At 43.7% G+C, this 19,573-nt stretch overlaps 1 long non-coding RNA gene across 1 annotated transcript; it reads right to left on the reverse strand.

The window, feature by feature from the left end:
• Positions 1-7,095: 7,095 nt before the first annotated feature.
• Positions 7,096-18,310, reverse strand: LOC121818737 (uncharacterized). The gene is made up of 3 exons (XR_006058814.1): positions 18,051-18,310; positions 10,123-10,265; positions 7,096-7,249 (listed from the first exon to the last, which is right to left on the reverse strand). It is a non-coding gene; the product is annotated as an uncharacterized LOC121818737 (long non-coding RNA).
• Positions 18,311-19,573: the final 1,263 nt, after the last annotated feature.

The raw sequence follows: 19,573 nt of genomic DNA on the forward strand, positions 1-19,573 counted from the left end.
GAGAAACAAGGGGAGAGATTCTATTGAAAAACACAAGTAGGGACTTCTCTGGTGGTACATTGGATAAGAATCCACCTGCCAGTTGCAGGGGACATGGGTTCGATCCCTGGTCTAGGAAGATCCCACATGCCACGAAGCAACTAAGCCTGTGTACCACAAGCACTAAGCCCGAGCTCTAGGGCCCTCAAGCGGCAACTACTGAAGCCTGCACGCCTAGAACCCGTGCTCCACAAGAAGGGAAGCCACCGCAATGAGAAGCCCAAACACTGCAATGAAGAGTAGCCCCCACTCGCTGCAACTAGAGAAAGCCTTCACACAGCAATGAAGACCCAGCAAAGCCAAAATAATTAATTAAAAAAAGAAAAACACAAGTAGTGGAACAATAGTAGCAGCTAACATGGATTTATTGTGCCCTTAGCCTGTGCAGAGCATACCCTGAGTACTTAATGCTTTATCTCACTTACACCACCAGCAAGCTGTGGTGCTATTCATATCCCCTGTTTACTTGGACTGGGAAACCCAAGCAGGAGGGAGACAAGCAACGGGTGGTGCCAAGATTCAGGTCCAGCTGTAGGGCCCGCATCTTTAACCGCTGGGCCCTGCTGCTGGTATAGGAAGGAGAGGTGACACTGGGAACAGGGACGCTGGAATCTTCTTTCCCTCATGAATCCTCCTGCTAGACCTTTAGGAAGGCAACTCCACTCTGCAAGTCAGTCACTCTCTGGAGAGAAAGGAGGTAAAAAAGGGAAATGTATTTGTCGGTAGGGCTGCCCAGACGGAGCACCTTAAACCACAGTATTGCATTATTTCCCGTTCTGGAGGCTGGCAATCCAAGAAAAAGGTACTGGCAGGGTTCATGCCTTCTGCTGGGGTCACCTGGGGGTTTGCCGGCCATCTTGGGCGTCTTTGGTGAATGGACACATCACCCCATCTTTGCCTTCATGTTCACATGATAGTCTCACAATGTGCATGTCTCTCCAAATTTCCCCTTTTTGTAAGGGCACATTCATGTCGGGTTAAGGGGTCTGACGACATAACTAATTACTGGGTTTGCCAAAAAGTTCATTCAGTTTTAAGTAAAGATGCATTTTTCATTTTTACCAAGAACTTTATTGAACAACATATTCACTAACGAAATGAATTTTTTGGCCAACCCAATACACCTGCAATGACTTAAATTCCAAATAAAGCCTTGTCCTGAGATGCTAGGGACTTCCCTGATAGCTCAGTTGGTAAAGAATTCTCCTGCAATACAGGAGACCCTGGTTTGATTCCTGGGTTGGGAAGATCCACTGGATAAGGGACAGGCTACCCACTCCAGGATTCTTGGGCTTCCCTTGTGGCTCAGCTGGTAAAGAATCTGCCTGCAATGCAGGAGACCTGGGTGCAATCCCTGAGTTGAAGATCCCCTGGAGGAGGGAAAGGAGATGCTAAGAGTTAGGGCTTCAACATTTGAATTTGAGGGGGGACATAATTCAATCCATAACAGGAAGCAAAAATCTTCCTGGTGTGAACTAAAAATGCCTAGATCCTGAAGACATCAAAAATATTTGCAACCTGCCACATGTACACACTAAATAAGAAGCCGCCCTTTTATCCAAGACTTCAAAATCGTCGCCTACAATACAGAATCAACTAGGAAAGAAAGAGGAGTCCACTAAGGGAGTTTTGTAATGAGAACTCTGTTTTCCTAACACTTTACTTCAACTTTAATGCTTCTCTTTCAGATGTATCTACGATCCAATTATAAGGTAGAAATGCAGCCAGTATGGTGAAAACTGTCTTCAGGTACTTGGCACTGATCCATGTGTGAACCTCTCCTCTTCGAACAGTATTTGAATAAAAACAGTGCTCATTTGGGAAAAGCAAGGCTGACTCAGGAAGGATGGATGTGGTGATTTCTCTAACAGAGGTCTAAGAAGGGAAGCAAAGAGAACCGATGTTCTGTATCAAATTACCTGGGAAAGACTTAGTAATGTACTGATCTTATTATTTGAGATTCTCCCACTTGCTTCCAACACTTGGGGTGGGATGGGGCCAAAGGTAGAAAAACACAGAGCTTGAATCTTAAGAGAAGTTCCTATGACTAGGGATGGACAAAACAACTTTTCTTTGGGGACGGAATGTAGCCTCCTCATTAACTGGAGAGATGCCAGTTCACATCCAATGAGGAATTCAATTTGGCTTCACACACATCATGCTTGTTTAGAGGGGAGATGATGAAGGCACTTGGGTTCCAGCCTTTGCTGTAAAAATCTCATTCACACTCTCCTATAGTCACTGTTTGCTGGACTCTGAGGACGTGTCAGGTGTTGTGGTCACAATGTTAGAAAGTCAGCTTGAACTGGCCCCCCTCTCATGGAGCTCTTCAACCTTGAACAGTACTTTTCTTCATGTATTAGTTCCACAACCCAAAATCTGAAAATTGAATTTCCCTAAAGAATTCAACTAAATTCAAGAAACATCTACCTAGCCCTTAACATAGTGCCAGATCGTGTATTCAAGGCCAGAAGGCTAGAGAGCAAGGAAGGAAGATGGGGTCTGGGGTGAGTTAGATGGGACCGTGCCTTAACAATCAAAACTGCAATGAGACCTCACACCGGGCAGAATGGTCATCATTAAAAGGTCTACAAATAGGACTTCCCTGGTGGTCCAGTAGTTAAGAATCCACTTGCAAATTCAGGGGACATGGGCTTAATTCCTGGCCTGGGAAGATCCCACATCCTGAGGAGCAACTAAGCCCACGAGTGCCAACTACAGGACACTGCAACCTGGATTAGCCCTTGCTCTCTGCAACTAGACAGCCTGCACGCAGCAGTGACGCACAGCCAAAAAAATAGTTTTTAAAAAAACGTCTACAAATAATATGCTGGAGAGGGTATGGAGAAAGGGGAACCCTCCTACACTGTTGGTGGGAAGGTAGTCATAATTTTACACAGTGTTGCCACTATGTAAAACAGTATCCAGATTCCTCAGAAAACTAAAAGTGGAGTTGCCGTATGATCCAGCAATCTCACTTCTGGGCACATATCCAGAAAAACCTCTAATTGAAAAGATACAGACACCCCTATGTTCCCAGCAGCGCTATTCACAACAGCCAAGACACGGAAGCAACCTAAAGGTCCAGCGACGGATGAGTGGATAAAGATGAGGTGCGCATACACGATGGAACGCTGCTCAGCCACAGAAAATAATGCCGTCTGCAGCCGCATGGAGTTACCCAGAGATTATCATACTAACTGAGGTCAGAGAAAGATGAATAGCGTATGCTACCACTTATACCCGGAACCTAAAACATTATACAAATGAACTTATGTGCAAAACCAAGACAGACTCACAGCCACAGACACCAAACTAAGTTACCAAAGGGGAAAGGGCATAGGGGATGGACAAACTAGTCTGGGATTAGTACATACAAATTCTCTCTATATATAAAATAGAGAACTATAGTCAATATCCTGTAATAAATCATAATGAAAAAGAAAAAAAAAAAGAAAGAAATGGGCTGGGGAAGGCAGCTACAGGACAGATCAGTGCTCACCTGAGGTACAGGCACCAAGCCAAGGAGGGACTGACTCTGGGTGCAGAGGGAGAGCAGGAAATTCGTTGTTACTAATGTCCAAATCTTAACCCCATGGACTGTAGCCCCCCAGGCGCCTCTGTCCATGAGATTTTCCAGGCAAGAATACTAGAGTGGGTTGCTATTTCCTTCTCTAGGGCATCTTCCTGACCCAGGGATGGAATGCAAATCTCCTGATTGGCAGGCGAATTCTTTACCACTGAGCCACCTGGGAAGCCCCCAGTGGAGTGATGTGTGTCCTTTACTCTGGGTTTTAGAGGAGTAGATGCCTTCCCTGGTAAAGAACTGGGAAAGGACAGCCCAGGCCAAACATCCAGTATGAACAAAGGTCCTCAGCATGGAAGCGCTACACTGGTGAGAAAGGCACTTAACACACACGGTGCTCCTCAGTCACATGGCTCCCATCCCATCTGCCACCCTCCCCTCCTATTCCCAGGAATTCAAAAATGTGGTTCAGAAGCGAGTTCAGGAAACAGCCGGGCTCCAAGAACCATCAGAGCAGTTCAGCTAAGTCAATGTTGGAAACTGAAATATTGACATGGGTCAAGGCGGTGATAGACACCTTGTCACCTAAGGGAGACTGCTACTGCTAAGTTTAGCCCAGTTGGAGGAAAGTGAGAGCAGTCAGATTTGGGGACTTTTCAGAGAAGCTAGACAATATATGTGTGTGGGGGTATAAACATACATATATAGGAAAATATAAAAAATATATATATATAATGTGTATCAGTCACACATACATACACAGGATGGATACATATGTACACATATTCTTTATATTTATATTTTTCCTCTTAATGTTCTTAACAGATGCAGGGCAAATAAAACACATGTGTAAGTGTGGGCCAAATTCAGACCCACATTCCACCTTGGTGTAAGTCCAGAGGAAACTCAAGTTCCGAGAGGATAAGAAACATGCATGGGCCAAGACTAGCAGGTACGGTGGCTAGGGTTCAAATTTTGCTCTATTGGACTCCAAAGCTGAGCATGTGGGAGCCTGGGAAAGGACAAGGCAATCATTCCCATTATGGAACCGAAAGTTCTGGAGGAAGAGGAAAGGAAACTGTGAAGGTACAACCTGGGACGGGGTTGGCAATCTAGGAATGAGATGCTCACAGAAGAAATATTCTTTAGATAATTAGGAAAGTCAAAACACACAGGCACGCTCCCATGTGAAGAGCAGTGAAAGGAACTGGCCAAAGTGAAAATACTCAAGCTTGGTGCCAAAAAAGACAGACCAAGGACCAGCAAAATGAGAACACACTGGGAGTAAGCACAACTGCCAATACTAAATTATTGAGTTAATTCTCAACAATGGCTTCAAACAACACAGTGAAAATGTATGAATGAAAGGAAAACACCAAACTTAACCTGAAAAGAGAATCCTGGACTCGCCATCCCTAGCCCTTCCTTCAAGCCTCAGTCTCTTTCTATCAGTAATTGAAACAACATCCTCCAGGCATATTGAAGACCGCAAGAAGTGAGCTCTGCCCTGCAGGGTGCCACCGGTGAATATCTGCATATGTCAGAGGGAAGCGCATTTCCACCAGCCTCCCCTGTTCTCCAGAGACAACCCAGAGCCTTGCAAACATCATCAGAATTTCTGCGGAAGGTGAAATGATGCACACATGTACCCTCCCACTGCATGTGTGTGTGCGCGTGTGTGTGTGTGCACGTGTGTGTGTGCACACGTGCATGCAGATGTCTGTGATCTGTGACACTGGCAGTGAACCAAGGTAGAGAGGAGAGAGGAAAAAGGAGCCTTGAGAGACAGGAGAAGGGAGAGATATTTAAACTAAATGTAACCTTTCAGTAACATTTCTTTCTGCAGCAGCCATACAACTACTGAATGACACAGCTCTTCTTGGGTTACACCTTAAGGAAATTTTTTGATTGAAAATAGGGATTCTTTTCAGGAAAATGGGGAAAGCTACCTATTAAGATGCATGGTATCAAGCCATTCAGGCTGAAGACATGGCCAGATATGCCTTATTGGGTATGAATGTGCAATGAGAACATTGTCCTGTCAAGCCTTTGCTGTAATTAATTGCACACACCTTTTGAGATTTCAGCGTACATGAAGCTCTGAGGGCTTCTTGGGGAAGATCCACAAGTCACAAAGCAGATCTCTTTGACACAGACTGAACATCAGGTAGTAAGACATTCCCTTAGCTTGATTCATGGGAAATAAAGGGAAAAATAACTTAATTTTGGTATTTGTGACAGGCAGGGCCTGGTAATCTACAAAGGCTCCACAGACCACAATCTAATTTCTCTTTGCAAGTTTCCTCCTCTTCCAAGAAGGCCAAACTGGAGGAAATAAGAAAGCAACAACATTTCATTCCAAGCCATTTCCTGGAGGAGCAAGGTTAGGGGGTGAGAAGGACAGGAGCATGTGACCCCAAGGACACACAAAAGCCAGGGCGGGCTGGGGGAAGGGGGCAGTGGGGGGAGGATGGCACTGCCCCAGCCCCTCCATCCCAGCCCTAGGCCAGGCACACGGTGTCAAGTTCTCCCCTAAGAACTCCTTTCGCTCTCAGGAAAACTATTTTTCTACTTGACATCTATTATTAAAGCTTTTCCCCCCTATACACTCTATGCTCTGGTCAAAACGTTAACAGCCCACTTTGATAATCCTTTCGAGGTGCCCCTGTCCAAGCAGCTGACACAGGTGCTGAGCGGCGGGCTACACACCTGCCCAAGCTCACTTTGCAAAAGTACAGAGTAAGAAAGCGACCAGTGAGGGATGAAGTACTGACCCTGGACAGAGGGGGTGGGAACGTCCAAGGTCAGGCAGCTGCTTCCTCACCGCATCTCAGCACCAAGCTGATCTGGCTGGAGTCATGGGGGTTCCATGTAACTAACCTGCCTTTTTTCCTTTTCTTTCTGCCTAATGGCATGTGTGTGTGTAGAGAGAGAGAGAGACCCACTCAAAGAAAGACCTACTGCAGGGGACACAGGTTAACTGTGGTGTGGTGAATAAGAATCCGCCTGCCAATGCAGGGGACACAGGTTCAATCCCTGGTCCAGGAAGATCCCACATGCCCATGTGCCACCACTATCGAGAGCCCGTGAGCCTCAACTACTAAGCCCATGCATCCCAGCTACCGAAGCCTGTGAGCCTAGAGCCTGTGCTCCACAACGAGAAGCCACGGTAATGAGAGGCCCACACACCGCAACTAGAGCAGCCCCTGCTCGCCACAGCTAGAGACAGCCTGCGTGCAGGGGTGAAGACCCAGCACGACCAAAAATAAAAATAATTTCAAAAAAAACTTTTTAATTAAAAAAACTAAGGCATGAAACAAGATATTTTCTAGCCAAGAAGAGACTATACTAGATGTGTGTATGTGTATATATATATATATATATATATATATTTGTATCCCTCAAACATATATTTCTCGATTATGTTAAGAGATTCAGAGGAGATAAAACAGTATTAATATTCACATCTCGTTTTCAGCCCAAGGAGCTCACTGGGCCCAAGCAAGCCTGGATCTGCTACTTACCTTGAGCTTATTATTCATTTCTGCATTTATATCTCTGGGCTTTTATTGCATGTATATTTATTTTCTTTATGAAAATCATCATTTCCATGCACAGCAGAAGATCCATGTTTAGTTCTCCCTCAGGTCTCCTCATTCTTTTCTCTGAATATTGAAAAATCTCCTTTTTTTCAGAAGAAAAAATTGATTAGACTTGTTTATTAGATGAAAAAATCCATTTTTCAAGTGTAAAATGAATTAATAGGAAAGTAGTTATTTGGGAAAACTAGAATTATTGAATCTAGATTTGTGTAGCATATCTTATATTGCAGTTGACTTTGAAGAAAGATATGAAATATAGATGATATCATTCTAACTGAAATCTCTCTGGAAAACTACTCCTTGGCTTTGAAAGAATTTTAACAAAGAGCATTTTAGAGGTAAAGGTTGAATCACATTGTAGGTAAAAAACAATTAAACATCCACAATTTCAATGACTGAATCAAATACAAGAGGACTGAGAAGAGTGTCATTACATTGTTACAATAAAAGTTATGTTTGAATTTAAAATAGGTGAATTTTACAGCATATAAACTATAACTCAATGTTATAAATTGAATGTTTGTGTCCTCCACAAATTCATGTTGAAACCCTACTCTTCAATGTGGCCTTTCAGAAACAATTAGGATTAGAGGAGACTATGAAGATGAAGTCCTCATGGGTGGGATTAGCACCCTAATAAGAGTGAGGAGAGAGTTTGCTTCCCCTTTCTGCTCCCCACCACAGCAAAACACCAGAAAGTACCCATCACAACCCGGAAGAACTCAACCATGCGGGCACCCTGATCTCGGACTTCTAACCTGGGAGAAATAAATTTCTGTGGTTTATAAACCATCCAGTTTATGGCACTTTGTTATAGCAGCCCAATGTATTAAGGCATTCAGCAAAGCTGTCACAAATACTACTAGAGTTATTTATTCAAAACTATTTGCAAAGACTAACCCATTATTTATAGGTAGGAGGTCTACTGAGCGCTCACGAAGCTCCATGAGTCATCTCACTTATCCAGAGAAGAGGAGAAAACCAGGCCGCAGTGAAAAGCTGGCCTCACTCTTCCTGGCTCTGTCCCCTGGTTCACAAGACTTGGGTGTCAGAGGGCCTGGTCTATTCCCAGCACTTGCTGTTTTGCAAGACAGGGGGATAATCAAGCCAAGGCCACAGAAGTTTGTAGAGAAACAGCCAGAAACTAAAGTCCACAGTCTCAACTGCTTCTTTCTCCATAGTAGGTTAACCATTAACTTGAGACCAAACAAGGACTTTGTCTTTTTGTCTGAGGCTTCCCTCTTCTATGGTGACACACCTGCTTTTCCCCACCCCAGCTGCCAGCCCACCTTGGAAAATATTATCAGGCAATAGACTCCCTGTGGAAGTTCACCTCAACCCAAGGGTCCATGCTGGGAGACAGGGAAGGGAAAAAAGAAAAACAGAATCTGCAGCCACACTCTGCAAGCCTCTTTATTTGCTGTCCAGTATGTCGCCGTGCAGAGGCCACACCAGCATGCCTTCCTGGAAGCAGATGGGTCAGCTGAACCTACCGGAAGTCCTCTGAGGGTAGCTTCTCACACTTGAATCCCCCAGGAATCTGACTAAAATGAAGATTCTGATTCTTTAGGTCTGGGCTGAGCTCTGAGAGTCTATTTCTCATGAGCGTTCTGGAAATGCTGATGCTGCTTGAGCAGGGACAACACTAAGTGGTGAGGTTCCAGAACAGCGCTCACTGTTCAAAAGAAATGTAAGGCAAGGCAAAAATGTGAGCCATGCACTTAGTTTTAAATTTTCTGGTAGCTACATTAAAAAAAATGTAAAAAGAGGGACTTCTCTGATGGTCCAGTGGTTAAGACTTCATGCTTCCACTGTAGGAGGCACAGGTTTGATCCTTGGTCGGGGAAGCTTCCCTGATAGCTGGACTTCCCTGAAAGCTCAGTTGGTAAAGAATCCACCTGCAATGCAGGAGACCCCAGTTCAACTTCTGGGTTGGGAAGATCCACTGGAGAAGTGTTAGGCTACCCATTCCACTGTTCTTGGGCTTCTCTTGTGGCTTAGCTGGTAAAGAATCCGCCTGCAATGTGGAAGACCTGGGTTTGTTCCCTGGGTTGGGAAGATCCCCTGGAGAAGGGAAAGGCTACCCACTCCAGTATTCTGGCCTGGAGAATTCCATGGAATGTATCGTCCATGGGGTCACAGACTGTCAGACATAACTAAATGACTTTCACTTTGTTTTCATTTTGGGGAAGCTTCCCAGGTGGTGATAGTGGTAAAGAACCCAACTACCAATGCAAGAGATATAGGAGATGCTGGTTGGATTCCTGGGTGGGGAAGTTCCTCTGAAGGAGGAAATGGCAACCCACTCCAGTATTCTTGCCAGGAGAATTCCATGAACAGAGGACCCTGGCGGGTTACAGTCCATGGGGTCACAAAAGAGTCAGACATGACTGAGCATGCACACATACACACACACACACACACACACACACACACACACACACACACACACACACGGGGAAGTAAGATTCCTCATGCTGCATGGTGCAGCCAAAAAAAAAAGAGAAACAAAGGATAAAATACAAAGAAAAAGGAAAGTGACACAAGCTGGAGATAAAACAATCCCAAGGAAAACAAACATGCCTCTAAACCCTTAACCTCTATTTGCTTTCTCACTTTCTCACCTTAGTTCCTAGGCTACACATAAGAAGATAACTTTGGGAGACTTTTTTCCTGCCTTGGTCTAGAAACAGGAGGAGACTTGATGCTGCCACTGAGCCATATAAAACCAGCCTAAGAGGGTCCCTCCTGAGTCTTCTACAGAATTTGCTTCTATAAGCCATAGAACTGGAGGACCATTGACTTCATATTCCCTTCAAGGCATGAATTCTTTCAGAAACAAGAACAGTCAGCCCTTCCTTGAGAATTTTCAGAAAGAGTTCACCATCTTGATAAGACATCCCTTTCTGTTTTTAAGAAATGGTACAAAACTATTTCTATCATGTTGAAATTTACCTCCATTCAATGTTCATCTGCTCATCCAAGTCCCATTTTCCAGAACTATGCAAAATATATGTCATCGTTATCCTTTAAATAATTGGAGACAGATGTTCTGGCGTGCTTGTCCTAGATCTCTTCCTGTTCAAGTCTGCCAACACCTATATATCAGTTTGAGAGAAATATATATAATACTATAATTGTTCAGAAAAAGGATTAGTTAAGTAAGCTGTAGTCAATCCATACAGTGGATTATTATGCGGCCATTAAAAAATGATGATGGAAATGCAGATTTATTGACCTGGAAAGATTTTAACCATATGTTAAATGATTAAAAAGCATGCTAGCAAGCCATGCTAGCTTACTCCTTGGAAGAAAACTTATGACCAATCTAGACAGTACATTAAAAAGCAGAGACATTACTTTAGCAACAAAGGTCCATCTAGTCAAGCCTATGGCTTTTCCAGTAGTCATGTATGGATGTGAGAGTTGGACTATAAAGAAACCTGAGCACCGAAGAATTGATGCTTTTGAACTGTGGTGTTGGAGAAGGCTCTTGAGAGTCCCTTGGACTGCAAGGAGATCCAACACTCCATCCTAAAGGAAATCAGTCCTGAATATTCATTGGAAGGACTGGTGCTGAAGCTGAAACTCCAATACTTTGGCCAAGTGATGCAAAGAAATGATTCATTGGAAAAGACCCTGATGCTGGGAAAGATTGAAGGCGCGGGGAGAAGGGGACGACAGAGGATGAGGTGGTTGGATGGCATCACCGACTCAATGGACATGGGTTTGGATGGACCCCGGGAGTTGGTGATGGACAGGGAGGCCTGGCGTGCTGCGGACATGACTGAGCGACTGAACTGAACTGAACTGAGACATGTTGTAGGAGCATGTGTTGTAGGAGTGTGCTTAATTATCCTTAGGAAGCAAGAATTTCTGCTCAAGGTGAAGATGAGGTGTGAGGTCAGGTTTGAGGAAAGAGGAGAAAGTGTGAACATGTCATTTAGAAGAGGGAGAAGAGCAAAGAGATTGCTTATTTGCTAGGCAGCATTAAAGGTGGGCACACTAGAATTCAGTGGCCATAAAATCATGCTTAAGGCTCCCCTATTTATAATACCTTTTTAAAGAATATGAATTGATCAATGGAAATATTAACTTTACTACTAAAATCATATAACTCTAGACTTTTTGAATTAGAAGATATTTTAAATATTATCATTCAACTTCTTGCTTTCATAGTGAAAAAAACTAGGAGATCAAGGAATTTAAGATGTTTGCTAAACAAGGTCCCTAGGAAAATTAGTGGCAGAACTCATACCTGTTTGGTGGGGAAAAGAATAAATAATTGAATGGTGTCTCCCCCAAACATAGACTACACATCAATAACTAGAATGTATAGATTCCAGATAAATATAACACTTTCTTGCTACAGATATACAATAACAAGATGGGAGTTTTAAGTGTTGTGAAGGATGGTTCTTGCATTACAGTGGAGTTAGTCTAAATTACCCTTCTAATTCTTTTTCATTTAAACTTTTATGTATTTATTTTTGGTTGCACTGGGTTTTTACTGCTGTGCATGGGCTTTCTCTGGCTGCAGTGAGTGGGCTTCTCATTGCAGTGGCATCTCTTGTTGCAAAGCACAGGCTCTGGGCATGCAGGCCTCAGTAGTTGCAGCTTGCAAGCCCTAGAGCTCAGGCTCAGAAGTTGTGGTGAACAGGATATGGGATCTACCTGGACCAGGGATCGAATTGGCAAACGGACTCTTATCTACTGCTCTACCAGGGAAGCCCTACTCTCTAATTCTGATGTTGCACACTTCAGAGGAAGTGTTCAAGAATACGGCGCACTAAAAGCACCCCACTGGCAGCGTCAGGACTGCTAGGATAACTAAGGCCAACAGCTCACGTAAAACCTCCTCCCCTAAAGCCTTCAATTACAGCTTTTGAAATAACAGAACTGGCTGAAGCCCCTTATTTCCTCTACCCATGCTACAATACCTGTGTTTATCCAGCAGGAAATGTCCATAAAACAAGCAGCCAGAGGAGGAGGTAGGAGACGTAGATGCTTGAATAATAAACAGGACAGATAATTTGTCTTGAATAATTGATGCACTGAGGCTCCAAGGCTATTAATCTGACAAGCATTTCTAATGGTGCTAAAACTAACCCAAACGTTTCCCATCACCAACCAATGAATGGACCACAGTTTGCTCCAAAGTTCACACTGTAAAGAAAGGACAATTACATTGCTATTCCAATAAACAGGAATGGCCACCACAGAGAAAATGTCTGTAGACACAATTTGGGAACGTTTTCTCCAATCCAGTTTGCTCCATAGCATGACTGTACTTGTAAAATTTTTCTATAGGATATTGGGAAAGAACTGGGGAATGATAAGGACAGGTATACCATGTCCACTGATAACCGCCATGTGTCGAGGCTGGTAGATTCCACCGGAGCCCTGTCAGATTCAGTTTATTATTTATGTAGACAGCAAAAAGAGCAAGGAGTGAAGGTGCCAGCTCCTTGCATCCTCTGTCTCACAGAGGGATCAGGTGACTACAACATGAATCACAGGAAGCTCTGTTGCCGAGAAGTCATCGCCAAGCGGAGCTAATCAGTTTAAAGCCTGCAGCTGTGTCCTCACAGTGGGGACAAGGTCTCAGACCTCATCGGAGGCTGGAAATGAGGAGGAAGATGGGAGACAAGTGAGAAATGGCCTGATAGCATCTTCTCACAAACCTCTCCTGTTCTGAGACAATCCAGGGCCCATGTGGAGACATGCACAGATCACCAGGGCAGAGCCGTCCCCCTACACCATGGTGGGCTTAGAGTCTCTGGGGAAAGATGATGAACAAGAGGGAGGAGTGTGACGTGAGAAGTCAGTCAAAATAGTCAACAAGGCTCTGATTAGAGAGCTGAGTCACTGACTGGTTAGCAAAGGAAAGAGGATAAACAGGCAGCTCCGGCTCATGGAGGTGGGACCCACCAGGAGCAAGGAACTGACAAACAGCCCATTGGACACAATGGTGGAAACAAGCAGGAAAAACTTTGGTGTAAAAGAGAGATCCAAACAGTTGTTTGCTTAGCACTCTATACTCCACAGTAAAGACACTGTGTTCAAAACAAAAACAAAAAGTGATAAAATTTTAGATTTGGAAGGAATCTTAGACATGATATAATGTGAAGATTTCCAAACATTGGAAGTTTTTAGCTCCAGAACTCACTGTTCAAACAAAAACCCACGAGAAGCGAAGTGTGTGCATGCTAAGTCTCTTCAATCGTGTCTGACTTTGCAATCCTATGGACTGTAGCCCACTAGGCTCCTCTGTCCATGGGATTCTCCGGACAAGAATACTGGAGTGAGTTGCCGTGCCCTCCTCCAGGGGGTCTTCCCAACCCAGGGATCGAACCTGTGTCTCCTGCAGCTCCTGCATTGCAGGTGGATTCTCTACCCCTGAGCCACTAGGGGAAGGAAAGGGGGACAGTCTATCCCACTCCACCATTTTCTAATCCCATCCACTGCTCTGGGGGGCCTTGAGGACATGCCCAGAGCAAGTAGAGAAACCCACTAATTTAGCTGAATTCTTGCAGTTTACGGATAAGGAAACTAAGGTCCAGAAAGGTGAGGCTATTTTTCCAAGGTTAAACTTTTAGTTTAGAGAAACAGCTTGCACATCTGAGCATTTCTTCACACTACAGTGCTGTTTCTACTAAACTATCATTTCTAAACTGCCACACAGCTTGATTTAGTAATACAAAATCGCACCAGTAAGGAATTGTTCCCAAGAAAAACTGACTTTTAGAATTCTATAGTTCTGAGACTGAAATTATACTTTTAAAATTCACTTTTTGGACATCTCTGGTAGTACAGTGGATAAGAATCTACCTGCCAGCGCTGGGGACAGGGGTTCGATCCCTGGTCTGGGAGGATTCCATGTGCTATGGAGCAACTAAGCATGTTTGCCACAACTACTGAGACTTCGAGCCAAAAGTACTGAAGCCCGCCCACCTAAAGCCTGTGCTCCACAACCAGAGAAAACACTGCAGTTGAGAAGCCCGCTCACCACAAACCAAAGAGTAGCCCTTGCTCGCTGCAACAAGAGAAAGCCTGCGTGCAGCAATGAGGACGCAGCACAGCCAAAATAAATAAATAGTTCACTTAAAAAATTAATAAATAGGACTTCCCTGCTGGTCCAGTGGTTAAGAATCTGCCTGCTGATGCAGGGGACATAGGTTTGATCCCTGGTTCGGGAAGATTCCACATGCCTCGGGGCAACAAAATCTGTGCGCCACGACTACTGAGCCCAGCTGCCTTACAGCTCAGGAGCTGGCAACAGAAAAGCTACTGCAGTGAGAAGCCTGTGCACCTCTGCTAGAGAAAGGCCGCCTACAGCAGTGAAGACCCAGCACAGCCAGAAATAAATAAATAAAAATAAATTACTTTTTTCTTCTACTAGACTAGTTCCATGGCATCAAGAATAGCTTCTATTTTTAGTAATTTAAGCATTATAAGACATTTAAGAATATGTGACTTTAATGTTTCATTGCATTTTCTACCAATATTTTAGTTTAGTCTCAGACGTAAAATACTTCCCAAAGGAGAGCATCTCCAATTTGTAAGTTATGTCAATAAGAAAATATGATGAATTAATATAAATCAGATTTATTGCCAACTTTTCATGAATAAATGTATTTTGTTAAGTAGCTTGTTAATTAAATAGGAGTATGATAAGATAAATGATCATAATACAAATAAGTTATAGCCCCACGTTTCTTGTTATTTTCAGAGAGAAATGTTGTAACAGCCATGAACAGGAAAACGTTATACTTTCAATACCAAAATTCAAATATAATTTTGGCACTGCTAGTCCATCATTATATGAAAATTAAATTAAAAAGACACCGGTACACACTCTTAATGATTAATATTCTGCACAGGTTTTGAGCAAGACATGGATAAATGAAATGCTGACAATTTAGCATATGCTGTGACAAATGAGTGTAATAGACAAGATCACCAACTTTGAATATCAAGATATATTTGAAGATTCCTTGTCTTCTCCCTACCCAAAGAAACCAAATGTATTATCTGGCTTCTGCTTGCATCACAATGAGTAACAATTTACTGAGGTTCTGCAGCATGCGTTGGGCCCCCATCCAAAACAATAAGGGTTTTTAGAAAACAGCTATCCTAATGTAGCTTGTTCTTCTTGAGCAGGCATAGGACATAGAAAGATAAATTAGTCAAGGAAACATATTTTGCATCAAATTATTACTAGAGGCAATGGATGCAGCCCCCAAACAGAAGTGACAAAGGATTTCTCTAGAGGAGGGAGTCTTCTCGAGGGTAGGATGGCTTGAAGGAGAGGAGTTCTTAGATAAGCAAAGGGAAGGTCTTCACAGTATGCACTATCACAGGTCTGCTGCTGCTAAGTCACTTCAGTCGTGTCTGACTCTGTGAGACCCCATAGATGGCAGCCCACCAGGCTCCCCCGTCCCTGGGGTTCTCCAGGCAAGAACACTGGAGTGGGCTGCCATTTCCTTCCCCAATGCATGAAAGTGAAAAGTGAAGTCGCTCAGTCGCTCAGTCGTGCCAGACTCTTAGTGACCCCATGGATTCCAGCCTACCAGGCTCCTCCGTCTATAGGTCTAGAAGGACTATGGGTGTATGCACTGAGGTATGTATGGATGAGTTTGGCTGGAAGAGAGGAGCTGGGAAGGGAAGCACATTTGTTGTCGGTGATCACACAATGAAATGTGGTTCTTACAGGTTAGAAGAGACAAGATGAGGATCCTTGAAAACAAATCTATGGGACTTTCCTGGTGGCTCAGTGGTTGAGAACCCACCTGCCAATGCAGGAAATGTAGGTTCGATCCCTGGTCCATGAAGATCTCACATGCCAAGGAGAAACTAAGCCTGCGCACCACCACAAAAGAGGCCTCCACAATGAGTAGCCCACACCCTGCAACAAGAGAGTGGCCATAATTTGCTATATCTAGAGAAGGCCCAAGTGCAGCAACCAAGACCCAGTGCAGCCAAAAATAAATAAATAAATAAACAGTTAAAAGAAAGAAAAACAAAAACTGAAGCTATGTGGGGACCTTCCAACGAGGGAATGCAAGGAGACTGAATGAAGGAGCTTTCCACTGGAAATCATAAATTACTGTCGGCCAATCGGGGAGTTTTGGGGAAGGTCAGTCTGGCAAGAGCTACGTAAAGGTTTGGTTTGAGGAAGATTAGAAGCATGAATACCAGTTAGAAAACAGATGTTTTAGTTACTGGTCTAGTCACCCAGTGATGAAAAGCTGGGAGAAATCAAGATGACTGAAGCTTCTAGTATGGGTGATTAGGAGTCTTTATAGTTGCTGAATGAATGAGAGAACAAGAAAGCAAGGGATGAAATTCAGAGCAAGCGCTGGTTTAAAAGGGAAAGATGGTAAGTTTAGGTTAGACAAACTAAATTTATAGTGATGACTGAATAGAGAGGTGAAGGTCCTCAGGAAACAGTAGGAGCTGGGAGGCTAAAGTCTAACCACAATCAAAGCTGTAGACATAAGTTTGGAGTTAATCTCCAGAGAGGTCACCATTTAAGCCAGGTCAACATTTAAGGCAGTAGAAGCATCCTACACTGGAAGCTCGTGTACAGAAAATAACAAAAGGTTGAAGAATGAGTTTGAGACATGTTCAAATTTAAAGAAAAGAAAGAGGAGTTGGAACTAACAGAGAACCCAGAAATGACGTAATCTGAGAATTAAGTGGAGACACAGGACAATGTAACATTGTCCATGCTGACTGGGTCAGAGAGGTTACAGAGAATGGCATCAAAGTTCATTAATAACTTTGGAAAGAATAGCTTCAGGAAAATAAGGTGGAAGCTAAAGTGCAATGGTTAAAGAGTAATGGTGGAAAAAGCAAGGATAATGTTTAGCAGTAAACAGAAATGACAGCTATTGAAGAGAAAAGTAAGGGAAAGATGTTAGTCTTAAAAAAAATCTGTGACACAGAGGCTGAGTACCACAGAGCACCATATTGACCTCTCTGCATTGCAGGGGTGATACATGGTTTGGCTCTGTAAATTTGATTTCTACTCTTAGTAGGTGACATGCACATCTTTTGATAAAGGACCCTCTACTAATTCCTTATATTCTATTTTCTTAAATGCTTAAAAAATAATTATACATACTTATTTTCGGCTGTGCTGGGTCTTCGTCACCACACTGGCTTTGCTCTAGTTGCGGTGAGCGGGGCCTATTCTCCAGTTCAGTGTGCAGCCTCTCACTGCAGCAGCTTCTCGTGTTGCGGAGCACAGGCTTTAGGACACGTGGACAGTAGCTGTGGCACACAGGCTCAGTTGCTCTGCGGCCTGTGGGATCTTCCTGGATCAGGTATCAAATCTGTGTCTCCCGCACTGGCAGGCAGATTCTTTACCACTAAACCACCAGGGATGCCCTCTTAAATGCTTTGTAATCCAAACTATATTCTACAAGTCGGATACAGTGATACATTTTGTTCCACTACATAATACTTTGTACTATGAAAGAGTAAATATAGGACTTCCCTGATGGTCCAGTGGTAAAGACTTTGCCTGTCAATGCAGGGGACATGGGTTTGATCCCTGGTCCAGGAAGATCCCACATGCCTCAGGGCAACTAAACCTCCGTGCCACAACTCCTGAGCCCATGCACCCTAAATCCTGTGCTCACCAAGAGAAGCTACTGCAATGAGAAACCTTAGCACCACAACTAGAGAGCAGCCTCCGCTGGCTGCAACTAGAGAAAGCCCGAGCAAAGCAACGAAGACCCAGTACGGTAAAAAAAAAAAAAATTAAATGTAAAATCTATAAATGTTAAAAAGCAAAAGACAAATAATAGTTAACAGGGCTTCAGTAACTGAATCCATCCTAGAATATTTTGGAACTTGAGTAAATGTAACCCTACTTGTTGGTGACCCATATCCTCTTCTGTTACAAAAATCAGCACTGCCTTTTTCTTTAGAAACTTCTTGCCCAAGCTTCTTGCCTATCTGCATCCTCTTTCTCCACAGCTAACTTTTGTTCATTTTCCTATTTTCTTTCCACTTTCCCCCAGACACCTATGTTGTTTGTATCTTCCTTGAGTCATAAAATGAGCGTAACTAAAATAACCAAGTGTTTACTTAGTGTGTGCACTAACCACTGCATCTGCTTTCCATAGGTTGCGTCATGTAATCCTCCCATTGCATTTAATGGTTGAGGAAAGCGAAGCAGGGAGAGGTTAAATGACTTACCGGAGATCACAAAGTGTGTATAGTGGAGCCAAGATTAGAATAAAGGAAGTCTTACTCCAAAGTCCGTAGCCGTCACCAGTTGCCACAGTGCCTCTCACCAGATCCTCTAAGTCTCTTCAGATCTCCATTCTTTCCAGCCATGAACTTCTTCAGAGTACTGAATCCATGCGGTAATACTTTCCTGTGATTATGGGCAACCACACGGTGCTAGGGGCTGGGGCTTCAGGCGCTAATTGTACGGACACTGGGTGTCCTGTCCAGGTGGGATGGGCAAGTCATTGGAAAGGACTGCGAGGGGTGAATGTCTACAGGCCCTCATGAGGCCAGGGGTGGGGAGGGCCTTTCCTCAATACTATCACCCCTAGGCAAGTCAGTCTGCTAGCCTCTGTAAGAGACTCTGGAAAAATTATTTAAGCTCTTTTAGGCCTGTAAGTAAACTATAATAGATTACGTAGAAGTGGTCTCCAAAATTTGTCCTTATCTTTCTTCCTCATCATTTATAGCTGGCTTCAACAAGCAACTCTACGTCCATAACTTCCGATCTCTAACTTCAGTTTGATTCTCTCTTCTGAGCCCTAACTCTAACCAGCGGGCCATGCCAAGAGAGAGGATATCCCTGTTTCTAACTCAACCTTTATGTATTTAAAACCATTGGAAAAAATAATTGACTCTGAAAACCATTATGTGTTGAGAGTGGTGCTGTCCACTCTCACCATCAGTACCACTATTCTTCCAGAAATCCAGAGATGAAGTCTTGTTTTCGTTTCTCTTCCTCCTCCCTTGCTCCTGACATCTGAGTGGTCCCAAGCTTTTTTTTATTCCTTCTTCCTTTCCACTTTTCACTGCCACAGTCTTGACTTCATTAGCAAGCCTAACCATTGCAGTAGCAACATCCCAACTCACCTCTCTATCATGAACCTCTTAAATGATGGTATCAGATTAGCCCCCATCCCGCCCTTGTCCCACTGCCTGATCTAGCCTTCCATGCTCATTATGCTCTCATCCCCATTAACTTCTCCACTCTATTCCTCACCACCCTCCCTCATTCATCTTATACGTACAGGTCAAGTTAACCTCTCACACAAACCATGAGGCACCTGACCGAGTATGCACCTTCCTCTCTGCGGAATACTTCCTGTTTTCGGATGTCCAAATACCGTTCATCCTCGAATGCTCTGTTCAGACGCACTGTTCT

Source organism: Ovis aries, chromosome 2 (genome assembly GCF_016772045.2).
Source record: "Ovis aries strain OAR_USU_Benz2616 breed Rambouillet chromosome 2, ARS-UI_Ramb_v3.0, whole genome shotgun sequence".
NCBI classification, from domain to species: Eukaryota; Metazoa; Chordata; class Mammalia; order Artiodactyla; family Bovidae; genus Ovis; species Ovis aries.